General features: G+C 38.3%; 1 protein-coding gene across 1 annotated transcript in view; it reads right to left on the bottom strand.

The window, feature by feature from the left end:
- The window catches only part of NCF4 (neutrophil cytosolic factor 4), a 53,619-nt gene that overhangs the window by 13,913 nt on the left and 23,619 nt on the right, over positions 1–16,087 (bottom strand). The window contains exons 3-4 of the mRNA XM_032106106.1: positions 12,576–12,689; positions 12,333–12,407 (exon numbers count right to left, since the gene is read on the bottom strand). The gene's annotated coding sequence lies outside the window, so the exon portion shown is untranslated. The remainder of the gene's footprint in view (positions 1–12,332; positions 12,408–12,575; positions 12,690–16,087) is intronic.

Genomic DNA, 16,087 nt, shown 5'->3' with positions numbered 1-16,087 from the left:
TTGAAAATAAAACCATTAAAAAAATAAAAAACAAACAAAAAAACCCCAAAGTTGAAGTTGTCCTATCTTTCTGAACTTCTTGGGAAAAAAAACAAAGAAGGCATAAGTTGAGAGTTGAGCTAATTGGTTTTGTATTCTTCATTTGATAATGGCTCAATTCGTAATGTCTGAATGTATGGATACTCTCCCTCTCATGCATCGTGTTGGGTTTAAAAAAGCCACAGGAGTATGGATTGATAGAATTTGTAAATGTGTTTTGAATTAAATCTGGGCACAGTTTTCATTATTGCTTTTTTAGGGTAAAAAGTAGCTAGTAGGCATTTGCAGAAAAGGACCCTTTTCATGCCCTGCTGATATAAATACAACTAAATAATCCATCTTGGACTGAAGAAATTTAAAGGTCAGCATTTACCACTGATCCTGACAGTGAATTTAATGGTGTCATTTCCAGAATAAATTATTACTCAACATGGAAGAGGTTTACAGAACCAAATGTTAAAGAAAGAGCAGCATTTTTTTTGATGACATTCTTCTCAGAACATCAAACTAAATCATATACCTGAATCTTGGCTTTTTCACCTCTATTGCTTGAGCAAAATAAGGAATAAGTATTGCAGGAAAAAAAACCACCCCAAAAAGTGAGATTTTTCTTTTGACATTATCAGCTATTTTGGAAATACGTAACCAACAGTACCATTCTGAGGTTTGATGGTTCATGATTCAGTAGGCAGATCTCGCCAGCTCTTCTTGCACAGACCAATATCACAGCAGTATTATGATCTTCCTCTCTGTGGAAAACAATTCTTCTATAAAAATAAACCTGCTTCCTTTGAAAATCTTTTAAAAATATACAGGATTTCTTCCTGATAGAGTAGAATCACTTAGATTAGAAGAGTTAGAAGAAACTACTCCTTCATGAGCAATGGAGCTTTTTGTTCTTGCAGAGCTCAGACGGATATTGATGCCCAGGACTAGACTAAGTGAGAAAAATGGAAGCTCAGAACCAACAAGAGAACATTTCTTCATCCAGATCACATATCACTTCCTGGATAAAAGAGGCAAATAAGGAAGAAATAGGGCAGAGCTTGTCACTGCTGTTGTGCATGACAGATATGGGCTGGAGGTGGAATCCTGTGCTCCAGTCAACTTCTCCAATGTCAAAATCTGGTAACTGGCCATTGCAGACAAAGAAGCAGGAAAGTTCCTTTCAAGAACTCCTAGGAGAGCTGTGCCTACAACCGTCCCTCCAGAACTTTAAAATCTAGTTTTAGTGCATAGCAGCAGTGCACCTTTGTGGCAGGAGGGTCTTTGTGTTTTAAGTCTTCTAATTGTCTTGAGAATCAAAAATCTGTCAGAGTTATTGCTATTCAAGACAGACAAAATTCTGCTTCATCTATTTCACAAGTTCAAAAGACCTGTTAAAATTACTCAAAAAGATTTCACTGAACTTCCCCAAATGGCAAAACAGGGTTGGGATTTGCTAAAATTTGTGCAGTGATGCATTCCTAACAGTTTAATTTCCCCATCCATTTGAAGAAATCCTGTGACCAAATTCCTTATAGCTAATTTAGAAACTTTAGATAATGTCTTTAGTTAAGTGAAGTTTTCTGTACAGTGAAGAAAGACAGGCACCACTGACCAGTAAGTAAGACCTCAAGTGGGCCAATGCTCCCTATGAAGGTTTTATCTGTCTCCTAGGAATATATATGAATTATGAAATGGCTATACTCCCAGTTTTGTCACCTCAGGTTTCTAAAGGTAAGGAAATAAATCTGTGCCTTACTGTGGACCTAGTTATTACTGTAAAAAGGTACCTTCTCATTCGGGACTCAGCTATATTTGGATATGCACTTTTACACTGGTATAATTGTCTTTACCCTAGGGGAGTTGTACTACTTAAGACACACTGATATAGTCAAAGAAGCACAATTTTCTGGTGCAGAAACATCCAGTCTGCTCATTGTAGAGAGTTTATGGCTCATTTTCTAATGGTTCATAAATTGGGACAATATTCCTTAATAAAATCAGGGGGCAAGGGGGCTAGAGATTAAGATAGATAGTCAAGTGGCAAATATAGAGGCAAAAAATATCAGTCCTGTGATTTTCAAAGTTCTGTTCTGTCTATTCCTCACAGCCTGCCTCACCTGCTGCCTCACCTACTGGCCATTTAGTACCTCAGCCTTCATTCCTTGAAAGATAAACTTGTGGAATTAATGCACCAATTAACGTTTCAATAAGCAATTCAATCCCAAGTCAGTGGCTGGACTGTACATTTCAAGTCTGGAAGGCTGGAGTTTATGTCTCCCATACCTCAACAGGCAGAAGGCTGCTTCGTTATGTGAGACCGGGTCTGAAAAAGAGACCTCTTAATTAACTGCCACAGCAAGTTCAGCCACTGGCTTGCTGTGCGTAATTCCTTCTGCCTTAGCTTTGCCATCTGTAAAGTAGGGCTGACTAAGACTTTTCTCATGAGGGGGGAGGGGAGAAGGAAAAATGCTCAGTAGAGGTATAATTCTTGGGGGAAATCAGGTAAAAACTGAGAAACTACAACCATTATGCTTAGAAACCAGCCTGCCCTCAAATCACCTGCAGTGCAAACAGAAAACAACACAAAAAGGTAGGTCTTCTAAATGTGCCAGTAATGCACCGATGCCAGGCCTTAGAACAGATTCCCAAACCCTCAGAAAATACTGTAATGGCTAAACTATCACATATGTTAAACAGCAGTAGCCAATGGGCCTGTCCTACTACAGAAAACAACAAGGAAAGGAAATTAACTTTCTGCCCAGACTGCTATTTAGTCTTGGAATACATCATCGTGCTTGTGGATTGCTTCAATAATCTGAGCCAAACAAAAGTACTGGAGAACTTTGAAGTTGTGATTTCAAGAAATGAGTATATGGTGATGGTATCAGCTTAGGAAATTCCCTGTCTTCACATACTCTTGCTTTTTTCCTGCCTTACAGGATGGCACATCTGAGACTGTGCTGCAAAATATATCAGCTAACTAAGCCAGCCGTAAAAACACTTTTTTAAGCCACAGATCGATTTCCCAGCCCAGCTCACAGCGCAGACATCAACATGACTAGGAGAATGAATGGGGAGGAATACATTAAACAAACACTGCCTGATAACTTTGTCTTACAAAATCAGTCTGCTCTGACAATAGTGAGTGTATGTGTCTGTGGGCACAGCCCCAAATAATTCGTTTTGTCTCCTGACAACCCATCTCCACATGTAGATACTAATGCAGCCTCTTTCACATGTATGCTTCAGAGCAATCTAACAGTGGTGTGGCAAGAATTTTATTGCTTTATGATGTATGAAAGAAGCCAAAACACACCCCCAAACCATGACCTTTTCTGTAATAGCTTTTCTGAATGAGACAGCAGCTACTGAGGTAGCATCTATAGAACACAGTTCTTGAGTAGCTGCTCCTCTCTCCCTTAGTGCCTTTGCCCTATGTGCCATCACTTTATTCATTTGCCATCACTTTATTCATTTTCTCAGATTTCACTACAAACAACTTGTACAAGCTGTTGCACGATGTGAGTGTAGTGCCATAACAGTGGGTTTCTCATCAGGAATTGTAACACAGGTAGGTGGAAAAGGGGGCAGAAAACTGTGTGTCAACAGCACTTTTTCATGATTGAAAAGTGTCTTCCTTGTGAAAAGGCAAAAAGAAAACTTCAAAATAAAGGAAAAGGAGGAAGTGGAGTAAAAATCAAACATGCCTGTGACTAAGATAAACAGTAAAATCTATTTACTACCCAAATAATTTTTAGTCCAAACAAGGTGGTTATGACACTCTCAGATATGTCTGTTGAAAAACAGTAAAAGGTAGAGGGGGATTGATGTCCTGTTCCGGTTCTTTCTGTTCCACATCTCACCTCTTGAGTTCTGCTGAATGTGACATTTTTCCCTGGCACCTAATACAGAGAACTCTGCTGCTAATTTTGTCCACAGAGTTCTCATGCTGTGTAATTTGAGGCCAGAGACTCCTCCAACAGCCTGCCAGACGGAGTGCACCCCCTTCAACACTGCTGCTGCTGCAGAGGAAGGGGGGATGGGGCAAGGAAATGAGCCAAACAAGAAAAAAGAAACAAGCTTCCAAACTTGTCCAAGATATTTAGCTGATTTTTGGCTCTTAGATCTACCAGGGATCTATCTCCAGTTCTCCCTGTCCAGTTTGTCAGAAGATCCATCCACTGGATTTGCCAGCAATTGCAAAGATTCAGTCAACTTAAGACACACCCTTTTCTCTTTTTTTCGCCATATCAGAGTCTGTCTGGCTGCTCTAAAACTAAATCAGGCTGGCCACAAGGGTCTTTTAACACCACCCTGATGAGATAGAATAAGAACTGATTTCTGCAATATTATAATGAAGGATTTAAAAGAGAATCTGTTTTCTCTTTCTCCCCACCTTGGTTAACATCTGCATCTCACAGAGATAGTCTGCGCTGTAATACATTCTACTGAAATGAGAATGGTCAAATAACCTTCACAACATGGGCTGATGTACTCAATAGGGGATTGAACTGGAGGTATTCCCATTAACTAACCAGAAAAAACAGATGCCCCTCTTTGCTTCCAGCTCACTGGAGCAATTTTTGCTGGTGCCTTTTTGTGGAATTGTCATTTTCCACAGTATTAAATTGGATCCATTTTCAATACTACTTATTTCTTCCTGGGTGCTGATACTGCCAGAAGGAGAACACGCCACACCACTGTATTCTCCCCAGTCCACTCTTCTTCCTCTTGACTGTATCAACAACATGCAGTGAGGGGACTGCAGGATAAAAAGAAAAAAACAGAAGAATTTCGATAACAGAATTATATCAATAACTTCTACTGTTAACACTTTATGGCAGAACGAAATAACCTGCACTGCCTAAAGATTTCTTTGGATGGTACAGCATCATCCTCCCTAATGCTTTTTCTGTGATAATTATTTTGATCAGCAGTATCAAGCACAAACCTGGTCTGAAAAAAAAAGAAAAAGGATCTCAGGCCTTGCTGTACAGTGAGTGCTGTGATAATCCACAGACCCGTCTGAGACTTATTTAAATCTTTCTTTAGAATTTGAGAAGAGCTGGGACATCTCCTTCTGCTGTTCGCCTGCAAGAGAGCATCATGATCTTTGACATCCAGAGAACTTTCTTTGAACTTTCTTTGCAGTTCATTTCATTGTGAAATATGTGCCTCTGCAGAGAGAACAAGGGAGGGAAGGCTGGAAAGGGGGACATAGTCCTTTATTCTATATCTGGAAAGTCAGATAAACAAAAGATTACACATAAAAGATAATTTTATATACTGATCTACTACAACCACTAATACGCTCCACTGAAGAAAGAGAAGAGAATGAGACAAAAAAAAAGGAACAATGCATAGCTGACAAAAAGAGGAACATAAAAAGTGAAAGTAGGAATGTGTGGAAATAATCAAATGTAAGGAAGAATTGGGAAGAATCCATCCTTCCCCTAAAGAAATGCAGTGCATTTCCAAACTTGACCCACATGTGTCTGGCCATTTAATTTATGAGATGTGAAGCTGACCACCCAGCAGGCTGGCTATAAATTATATCTCTTAGATACGCCAATATGATTTACATTAGGAGATAGGAAGGGAAAACTGATGAATAAGAATCTTGACCTTACCCTCTGGGGAATGACCTGGAATATACTCTGTTGGTACCTGAAAGTCTCTAGATGCCTGAGGTTGTAATATTCCTTGCCAAGACCTCTGCATCATAAAAGGTAATAAATCAGAGCCTGTTTTCCACTGTCTGACAGCATGGCTGCCTAGCACAACTACAGTCTCAGATCTGCAACACTTGCAATTTTGCTGACCAAGCTTTGCTCAAATCCTTGCTTTTTCCTCTTTTTTCATAGATCTTCATTGCTTGTAGTCTTTATTTCTCTCTCTATACTTTCCACTTCAGTTTGTTGGAGTTTTTTTGCATTAACGAAACAGTAGCCAGTAGGTCAAGAGCAATAATTTTTCTTGTCTAGTAAATGCTTATCAGGCTGTATCTGGAATACTATCACTAGTTTTGGACCCTGAAAAACAAGACAAATATTGGCAGTCTGATAGAGCTCAGCCAAGGACAAATAAGGCTGGAGCACACAACATACAAGGAAAGGCTGAAGTAAATTACTCCATTTAGCTTAAGAAGGAAAAGACTGGGAGGGAGATATAATTGTTACTCCAACTAAATAAAGTGGGATTAAAGAGCAGACACAGCTGGACTCCTGGACAATGAAAGGACAAGACACAGAGTTGCACAAGTGAAAAAATCTCAGTGGACATAAGAAAAAATATTCAACATGACACTGGAACAAGGGCCTAGAAGGAGTATGGGATCTCCATCATGGGAAATGTGCAAACTTTGGCTAGACAAGCATAGCCTATCCTTTATATTAGGTCAGCTTTGAGCTGTTCGTTGCATATATGACAAGTGGTAGCCCCTTCTAACCTTATTTATTCGATGTTCAGATACCAGATGCTATCTTCAGACAACAAAAGTCTCTATCAGAGTTACTGGTCAACATATCCAAGATGACCTGCTTGACCTAAATTAAAATTTCACAGGCATTCGGCAACTGTGAACACTTCAGACAGTCTATGGTATGGTGCTATAAAATTAAATTTCTTGTATTAAAAAAAAAAAATGAATGAGATGAAACCCAAGTTCTCCTAAAATCAACACTTCTAAAATCATTACCTTTAATAATGTCATAGTAAAAGGCATTGAGTAATATTCTCAGATTGGATTGACAGAAAGGAGCAATCAACTTATCTCCATTGCTTATACTTCCTACCTCATTCATCTGCAAATTCTTTTCTCTTTTATCATCATCTTTTCCCACCTCACCATTTTCCCCTTGTGGCACTCATCCCTCCCCAAGCCCATCTTCCTATTTAATCTACTTTCCTCTTCACATAACCTTTTACTGCCTTTTTTGATCCCAACCTTTTTTCTTCTAGTCTTGAACTTCTGAGTTGGAAAGTAATTCCTCAAGGCACCTCCTCTAAATAGCAGCTAATTATTTGGCTTCGGGCCTGCTCATGCTTTGTCAGCTCTCTTGTCATCAAGTATATCAAGTGTGTGGGAAAGCTTTGGAATGACCAAGAAACCTATAAACTGACCTGGTAATCCCAGGGAAAACCTGGTCTGCATTAATGATACTTGTAAAATAGTCAAGAGGTCTTGGTGCGTAAAGTACCTTTGAGCAGCCTTCCTCAAATGTTGCCTGACACATCAAGTATTCAGTGCTCGAAAGGGGGGGAGGAGGGAAGTACGTCTGCCATGAAAATGAATAGAGACACTAAAATTATATACCATACAAGCACTAGACATGCAGTAATTTGATTAGCAATTAATACATTTATTCAGGTTTTCTTTTGCCTTAGTAGTTCATCTCCCATTATCCTCAGTCTCTTTATTCTTGCTAGTGCTGTGGCCTTTAGACATCAAGAGTCTTAGAATACGAAATAAAACAGTTACAGACATTCAGCATGCCTGGCTATATGCCTGACACCATGAAAAAAAGGATGAAGAAACATCTACACAACTTGAAATTGGGCTCTTTAGGCTGTTAACTAGTGAACAGTCAGAAAGGCTGCAGAGTTTTATAAATAGACTAGATTCAGAGAACAAGAACCACAGAAAATAACACTTTCACCACATAACTACATAACTCCAACTGGTATTTCAGAGATACAACTTGAAAAGTCAGTGACATTTTGCTCTCAGCTACAGAAAAGTTACTGTTCACATATTTTAAATGCAAGACATGGGGCTTCCCAGACCACCTACATCATCATGTAAATATACAAAGAGTTTATGAACATAACAGAAATTGTTATACTAGAAAAATTGTCAGTTTCTCTCACTCTTGAATCCACATTCTGATTCATCAGAGCAGACCTGTATTTCTAATCTGAGTATTTTCTTTCCGATAGTTGAAACACAAAAAAAAAAAAATTGAAAACAACACATACTTGCTTGACTTGGCAATATAGTTCACATTCTTATAGATGACTGTCTTATGCTTTCAAAGTCTATCAGATTTAGCCAGGCTAACAACAGACACTCTGCTTTTACATATATAATCCTTCTGCAAATCTCAATAAACTCTTTGCTGAAATAATAACCATCTAGCTGCTAAACCCCCAAGATAATTAAACACTCTGTGAAAGGACATTTCTTTTGAAGCAGATTGAAATTTTATCAAATGATTACTCCCTCTTAGTTTTAATAATAATTATTCAAATACTTTTTTCTTTTTAACCTTTTCTCACCCAAGTTCTCTTTGGGGCCCTTGGGCAATAGAAAAACTAAAGATGTAACTGTAGGATAGCAGAAGGCTATGTGAAGAAGGCAGGAAAAAAGGTATTAAATAGTTACTTCATTCTCATTTAGGCTCCAAATGTAGCTTCAGAGGGACTATTCATAGTCTAAAAGTTAAGGATAAAGAAGACTGTGCAAGATCACAGTGCATTTGGCATAAGAACTGTTTCTTGCTATGAGACATCTAAGTACAATACTTATAAAAGGCCCCAGTTACAGCTGGATCTAGAAAATTTGATGTAGTATAAAACAAGCGAGAAAGAAGCATCTAGGAAGAGAAACTTCTAGTAATGTCCAATAAGTCTCTTCTCAAAATAAACACCGGACTGAGTTTTCTTGTATTGATTTGGTTTGAGTCTCCATTTTGACTGGGCATATGAAGTACCGCTTAACACTACTTTACTAACCACAGGGAAATTTAAGAAGATGTGATGGCCATGCTTAAGAATGTACACTTGAAGTAATGCTGCCAAAGAAGTCCAAAGACCATACAAATATGACAGTCTATTAAAATATATATATATATATATATATATATATAAAACAGGGAAAAGGAGTTAACAATAGCTATTTTTAAAGGGCTAGCAAACTGTCTAGAACCACAGGAGAAGGGTGTTTGCTATATGCTACTGACTCCAGTCAAAATACCTCCTCCTTCACTTTGCAAAGGGAACAACTCCCTTAAAAACACATCTGGCTTTCTTTCTCCAAGTGTCTATATCTACAGAAATCACTTCTCACCCAAATCCAACCTATTTATTTCTCTAAAATATGACTGTATGGTGAGCTACAATTTTAAGGGAGACTCCAGCAGATGTTTTTGTTTTGCTGTCTCGTCTTCAGGCTCCTTTTAAGGAGCTATTAGCCTTCCCTAATCCCCCAACTAAATTTATCAGCAGTTGTTTGCAGCCAAGAGTTAAGCTAAATTAAACTTTGAAATCCCTGTACAGTGTATCAGATGCACTTCTGGTAGGGGAGCAGAAAGTTCCAAATGTTCCACTTAGCAAAACATAGGAGAACTATGTTTTTTTCTACAGGTTTCTGAAAGCTTCCCCACATTTTTCAAGATGACCACAATTTCCCTGATCTTATAAGAGCAAGAGCTCAGCTGTTGAAACAATTTTCATTTAACTCTACATCAGGTGTGCACTTGCACACATGATTGTAATTTTTCACGTAGGTTCAAACTTTCCTCTACAAGCGTAGATTGTGTAGGGAGGAGGAATGTATACACACACACGCAGGTTAAGGCTGCATGCATGCTTGAGGCACCTGTTCCAGCTGACACCCATGGTGAAAAGGTATTTATCTGCATCTCTCTCTCTCAGCATGTATGTATCTGTTCCCCAGTCTTCGTCCTCACACAATCAATCATTCCCTTGTTTGCTTCTCTCACATATTCATAAGTACTTACCACAACAGATATTCCTCCCAGTCTCAGTGAGTAATAAAATAGACAGTGTTTGAAAAATTTGTATGTCAATACCTAGTTAGTTTTGGTAACAATATATGATAATTCCTCATTCCAGAACTGTGGACTTCCGTGGTTCTATGTCAGAAGATGGACAATTACTTATCCTACATACACACACAAAAACAAAACCAAAGCAAACAGCACAACCACAAAAAACCCTCAAAATAATAGCACAAAACAAAACATAAATAGGACAGTTCAGTATGTACTCTTTGTTATAAATAAAAAAAGCACACGCATAAAATATGGGTGCTTAAGAAAAAACAGCATAAGATAAAAATCTTTTAGCTGTTTTTTTCTGCCTTTAGATTACAATCTAAAACATCAGTAGTTTTCAGCAGTCACTGATATCTAACAAGAGATCAGTACCCACATAGATTTATGGTGTCAATGAAACTCCTAACCAATTGGCCTTCTCTCTAGAAAGTAATTATTCAGTGGTACCAACTGATCCCCATCACATTGCAGTTCCTGAGAAAAGCTCTAGAAGAGCAGCCTGGTGAAATCTCCATTAAAAACCACAAGAGTCTCAATGACAGCCATGGAAGATGGTTCAGACCCTCAAAAGACAACTGAGTCAAGACTGCAGCTCTCTGGATGTAAAAGCAATCCTTGCAAACCAGGTTACACTAAACTGGTGAAATAAAAATAAACTTCTGCTCCCCAGACTCCATAGCATTTACTCTGAAGCCAAATCAAAGGTTTGTTTACGAAATCATTTGATTATCCTTTCCACCAGTTTGGGGGTTTTTTTCAGGAGAGAAATTGTGTGTGAAAAGTGTGATTTCTGCTGTCTGTATTCCCATGGCTACTAGAAACTGCTAGAAAGGGAACTGGGCACATCACACAAAATGTCAGGTTAACAAATACCAACATAACAGCTCAGAGAAATAGACACTTTCTCGCACCTCATCCTCCCATATCACACTAAAAGTAAAGGGAAAAAAAAAAACCAACAGAAAACTAGCCAAAACCATGAAAGGGAATCAAATACATCCTTCAGAAACGTAAGCTCATCTAAAAATAGGATGAAAGGTGAAGCAAGTCACTTGTTTTTATTCATAGCAGAAATAAAGGTCTTTGTAAGGGATTTGCACAAGTTCTATGCTGTTACAGTAGCATCTGTCTCCTCATTGCTGGAGAAAAATGGTGGCGAGGATTTGGAGCATGTATAACCTGAAAGAGAAATCATCTGTCATTCCCTCACAGGGCATTAGCAAACTTTCCCTCTCCTGGGAGAAGGAAGAGCCACAGTCCTTCCCCTGTCTCTTGTGAACACAGCTTTAAGCATTTTTACAATATGAGTATGAATACAGGCTTCTGAATAATATTAATAATCAGAACAAATCTAGCTCTATTAAGAAAGGGTAAAAGAAGCCCAACTGAAAAGAGACAACAGGGTGAATGCGGTAGTAAAGAAGAGGTCAAGTAACAAACAAACCCTCTGCGTGAAAGGAATGATCACTTTGCTCCACCCAAGTAAAACTGCTGTCACAAGCTATACTTCCCACCATCAAGATCTAGAGCAACAAAAAAGAAAAGGATGGTCCATTTTGGAAGATACCACCTCAGGACAGGATGTGACATGCAATTTCTTGTGCCACTATACTGTGTGGTCTCATGCAAACAGTTGGTTTGTTGGCATTTCAGTTGTCTACCCTTTAACAGGAGAAAGTGTTGGAAAAATAAGTCCCTAGGCAGCCAGGTGATACTAACAGAAGACATGGAGCTACACTACCTCAGAGATCAACAAGGTTTTTAGTATGCCCCAATACTTGCTTTATCTTTCACAAATAACAGAGTAGAATTGTCAACAGAAGTGCAGAAAAATAAGAGAGATTATAAATTTCAGAGGCAAAATGCTGCCAACCAGCACGTCACCTGTGTCTTGCGAGTCTCTGCATCATCCACAAGCAAGTTATTAATGTTCAATTTTCTGAAATATCTCATTCTTCTTCAAGACAGCAGCTTCTGTGTCCCAGTGAGATCCAAACTCAAAGGGTTTGGGATGCTACTGGCTCTTACAAACAACCATCAACATACCAAAGCATGAGCCTAAAGGGCTGATGCATCTGTACCAAGTGCATTGATGCTCCATTTCTAGATTACAACACTTCTTTTACCTACACAAGGAATATATACAAAGTTTTGAAAGGAGAAATGCAAAAAGGACCTGCAATAAGGTGATTCCTGCAAGAGACTGCCACTGTGAACCCTTTGGGGAAGGAGAAACAATGCAAACATCCAAGCAAAAAAGTATGCCCATAATAAGGATCCATTCAGAGGTGCAAAATATAAAAAATATGTTAAAAATATACAAATCTATTAAAAATATATAAAATTAAATATATAAAATAAATACAATATATAATTTTTTAATTAAATCGATAAATATATTCAAATATTTTGAAAAAATAATTTAAGTTTCTATAAAAATGGTTAGTCCAACAAATGTATTTCCTTTTTGCAAAAAATTTTTTTAATTGTAGGAATAAACTTACTCACTTTCATAGGAAAATAAAGAAATCTCCATACATAAGACTGTGAACAGGGTGATAAGATGATTATCAGAAGGAATACCTAAAAAGAAATTGTTAGAAGCAGTTGAGATACAGTGGAAATGGCAGGGAAAATATACTTCCCTTAGGAACATGCCTGTGAGTCTTCCTTTAATAATTTTTTTTCTCCTGAACACAGAGAATAAGGATGTTACAAGAGATAAACCCAGATTTTCAGTTTGACATTTACCTGGTGAATGCAGATGGACAAGCTCACACTTGAATGTCTGTCCATTCTCTTAAGAAGTTTAGAAGAGGTAGCAAGAGCAGACATTTCCTTCCTGTAGTCTTCCATTTAGGCAACCTAAAGACACAAAGAAGCAAAAGCACAGGAGAATTCAGTGTTTGGGTCTGATTCAGGCCATGCACTACACAAAGTTATTCTTCTAGTCCAAATAAGTTTATTTTGTCTGTATTTGTTTATTAACAACTGGGCTGATGCTGATCAACTCATTTCATTAGGATGATGGAAACAACACTACAGAATAATGACTTTTATTTACTGTTATTCTCCTTAGCTGGATTCAAATCATCACTTAAACTTGAGAAGATATCTCATTTACCAATTGTGTTAATGTAAGAACTATTTTCTAATGAAATGTTGACAATAAATAAACAGCTGACACAACAGTGCTCTTGTTCTGCTAATAGTTACAGACTTCCATATCTAGCAATTTCCACTTGGGAGGTAGCCAGGAAAACCCCAACTTGCCATTTGAGCATCATAGCTGTAAAATTCTTCCCACTTGCTGTTAACCCAGAAAGATATGACTGCTTTACAAACCTCTGACTTTTAAGTCCATCTCACTGGGCACTAACAGCTCTGAAATGAATTATAAGAGCACAAAAAAAAAAAAAAAAAAAAAAAAAAAAAAAAACAGATTAATTAAAGAATAACTATCAAAATTTGGGTTACCACAGGATTCCAGCTGCTAAAACTAAGGTCTAATTTCCCCAAAAGCTGTTTATCCTGATTTAAATACTTTGACTGTTCTCCCACCAGCAGCCTAGAATAAATAGGAATAAGTAATGAAACCATCTTTCTGCTGTGCTAGTTTTTCTGGAATATAGCCCCTGTGGTAATAATTACATGGGCCTTATCCATCCCAGTGTGAACACCACCAGAGTGTCAATTATGACAAATGTCTGATACCCACAAGTGTCTGTTGTAAAGAAAACCAACTGTTTCCATTCTCTTAACCTTGGGGTCAGGGTTTCCCACTGGGACTAACAGCTTTTTTTCCTGCTGTAAATATCCATTTGAGAGTTGCTAGGAGGTGTTATGATACACAGACCTACTCTTTCAGCACTTGCTTTTTTCTTGTTTGGTAATTTGAGCCTAACTCTCACCAGGGGCTTACACCTATCTCTGTTTTTCATTTGTATTATCCCCTTTGGGCGAGACATTTCACTTTCTTTTCCACATCATTTGCAATACAAGCTGGGGAGTCCCCAAAGCCCACTGGTAGCATGGACTAGTAGTGACCTATTTCTTACCTCTGGGGTATCTCTTGTAGCCATTTGCTATTTTCAGGTTTTGAGGCAATTATCAGAGGAATGGAAAAATCAGTAAAAATGGAACCACTACGTTTCCATCCTAGGAATACAGACTTCCCTCAGGCAAACCCAAGAACAGGCCATTGCAGAAGGAAATTATAATTAATACATACAAAACAAAGGACATTTTCAGTAGTGTAAACAGTGACAGTGGACATAGACAAAAGTGTTTGGAGGAATGTAATCACAAGGCAATCAGATTATGACAACTTCCCCTAATCCTATCCCAAATCACAACCATTTTGGCTCAGGAACTTCACAAGCTAGATGTGGCCTGTAGGAGTTTGATAACTTTCAGTGGCTCTCTCTTCCATGAATCTGCCCATTCTCCTCTGCAACACATACAAGCACTCATCTTCATAACATCCTTGGCAGACTAAAGGTTCGGGCAGGTCATCTGGAAGAATTTCTTCCCTGAAAGGGTGGTTAACCATTGGAATGGGCTGATCAGGAAAGTGGGGGAGTAATCATCTCAGGAAGTGTTTAAGAAACAACTGGATGTAGCACTTAGTGCTGGTGGTGTTCGGTCAAAGGTCAAATAAGGAGGAGTTCTGGGGAGCAGAAGATGACTGGCTGGTATCCTTGAAGACTGAAGTTGCTTGTCACAACGTGTAGTGGACATAGGAGAAAGTAGCAGTGCAAGGTGAGATGCTAGTGCTGTGATAGTAACATCCAAAATTTTGGCTATATTGGCTGATAGGGACCTGGAACACCTTATTATTCAAATTGCAGTTAGTTATGTGTGGTGGGAAAGATAAAAGGAAATTATAATGGATGAGTATCCCCAACTCTGCACCATATATGTATTCCGAAGGGGAAACCCAGTCCTAATTTTTTCCTGAATGAACCTGATTGAGGTGATAGTAAATGTGCAACCACATTACCAAAACTGACAAGTGCAGTAACACAAACTTCCTCCCTAAATTCTACCATTTCACTTAGGTGAACTCTGAGTGAGCCTGTTGCCACAACTCTCCACACCTTCCAGCTTCAGGAAGATTTGTATGAGTAACCTAGATGTGTCAGATTTTGATTGTATTCTTCTTACCAAAAAAAAAAGAAAAATCCCAACAACAAAACCCCTTTTAATTAATTACATACTGGACATGTAAGAAAGACCTCTCTATATGCTGAATGTGGTCATAAATCTGCTTCCCTCTTTGTAAATAAGCTTTAGCAGGAACTAACTAAAAGGATAAGAAAGGATTTCCAATAATCAGGATTGCTTTCCCATGGCTGAATTACGCAGAGGAATCACAGTGACTGGCTTGCTCTCCTTTCACTGGTGGACAAATGCAATCATTCCAGTGGAGTAGACAGAAATGGAAGTCACACTCCATTAGCCAAAAAGACACTCCTACAATCCTTACCCTCTCTAAGCTGCCAAAGGAATGTGAAAGAGAAAAGTTGTTCTGCCAGCTACCAAATGGAAATGAAGCATGCAGCTTACAACCCTGAGATACTGGTATGTCTAAACCAGAATCTAATCTTGGTACTACACCAAGGGTTTATAATATGTGAAAGCTTAATGCAAACCCCACCTGACTGAATTTAGCAAACACTGTACGATGACTTGTCCTGTTCCAAAGGCAACACATCATGTGGTTGAAACATCTGGACCCACAAGAGCCAGCTACCTCACATTGTAATTATCACCTGTCTGAGCTGGGGTACGGACATTATGTTTGTGAGAAATTAAGGACGCTACTGAAAAGTAGTATTACTTCCCATACTACTGTAGCACACTGAAAACTCAAAAACCACTACAGGAAGTGTAATTAAAAAAAAAAAAGAGAGAGAGAGAGAACAAAAATGATTGAATTAACCTTTGTCATGTTTGATTCAATAAAGCTGCCTGTTTAGAAATTATCTGAAGTTGCTGGAGTACTTCTAATTTATCACAGAACTCAGCATATAAATTATACTGGCAGTAAAGAAATATTTTTGAATATTCCTACCTATAACCCATACACACCTCAATTATTTTTCCTCACTTCTAAGATCAGTTCATCAAGCTAGAAAACTCAGATCTCACTTTTGCAGCACCCACCTTTCCCAAAAGATAATTTACATTGTATCACAAAACCTTGGTTGCTTTTTAACCTAAGAAATGTTGGGTTTGAGTGCTAAAACAGAAAAAACTTT

This window comes from Corvus moneduloides, chromosome 4 (assembly GCF_009650955.1).
Source record: "Corvus moneduloides isolate bCorMon1 chromosome 4, bCorMon1.pri, whole genome shotgun sequence".
In the NCBI taxonomy this organism is placed as follows: Eukaryota; Metazoa; Chordata; class Aves; order Passeriformes; family Corvidae; genus Corvus; species Corvus moneduloides.
This window is presented reverse-complemented; position numbering and strand designations above follow the sequence as displayed.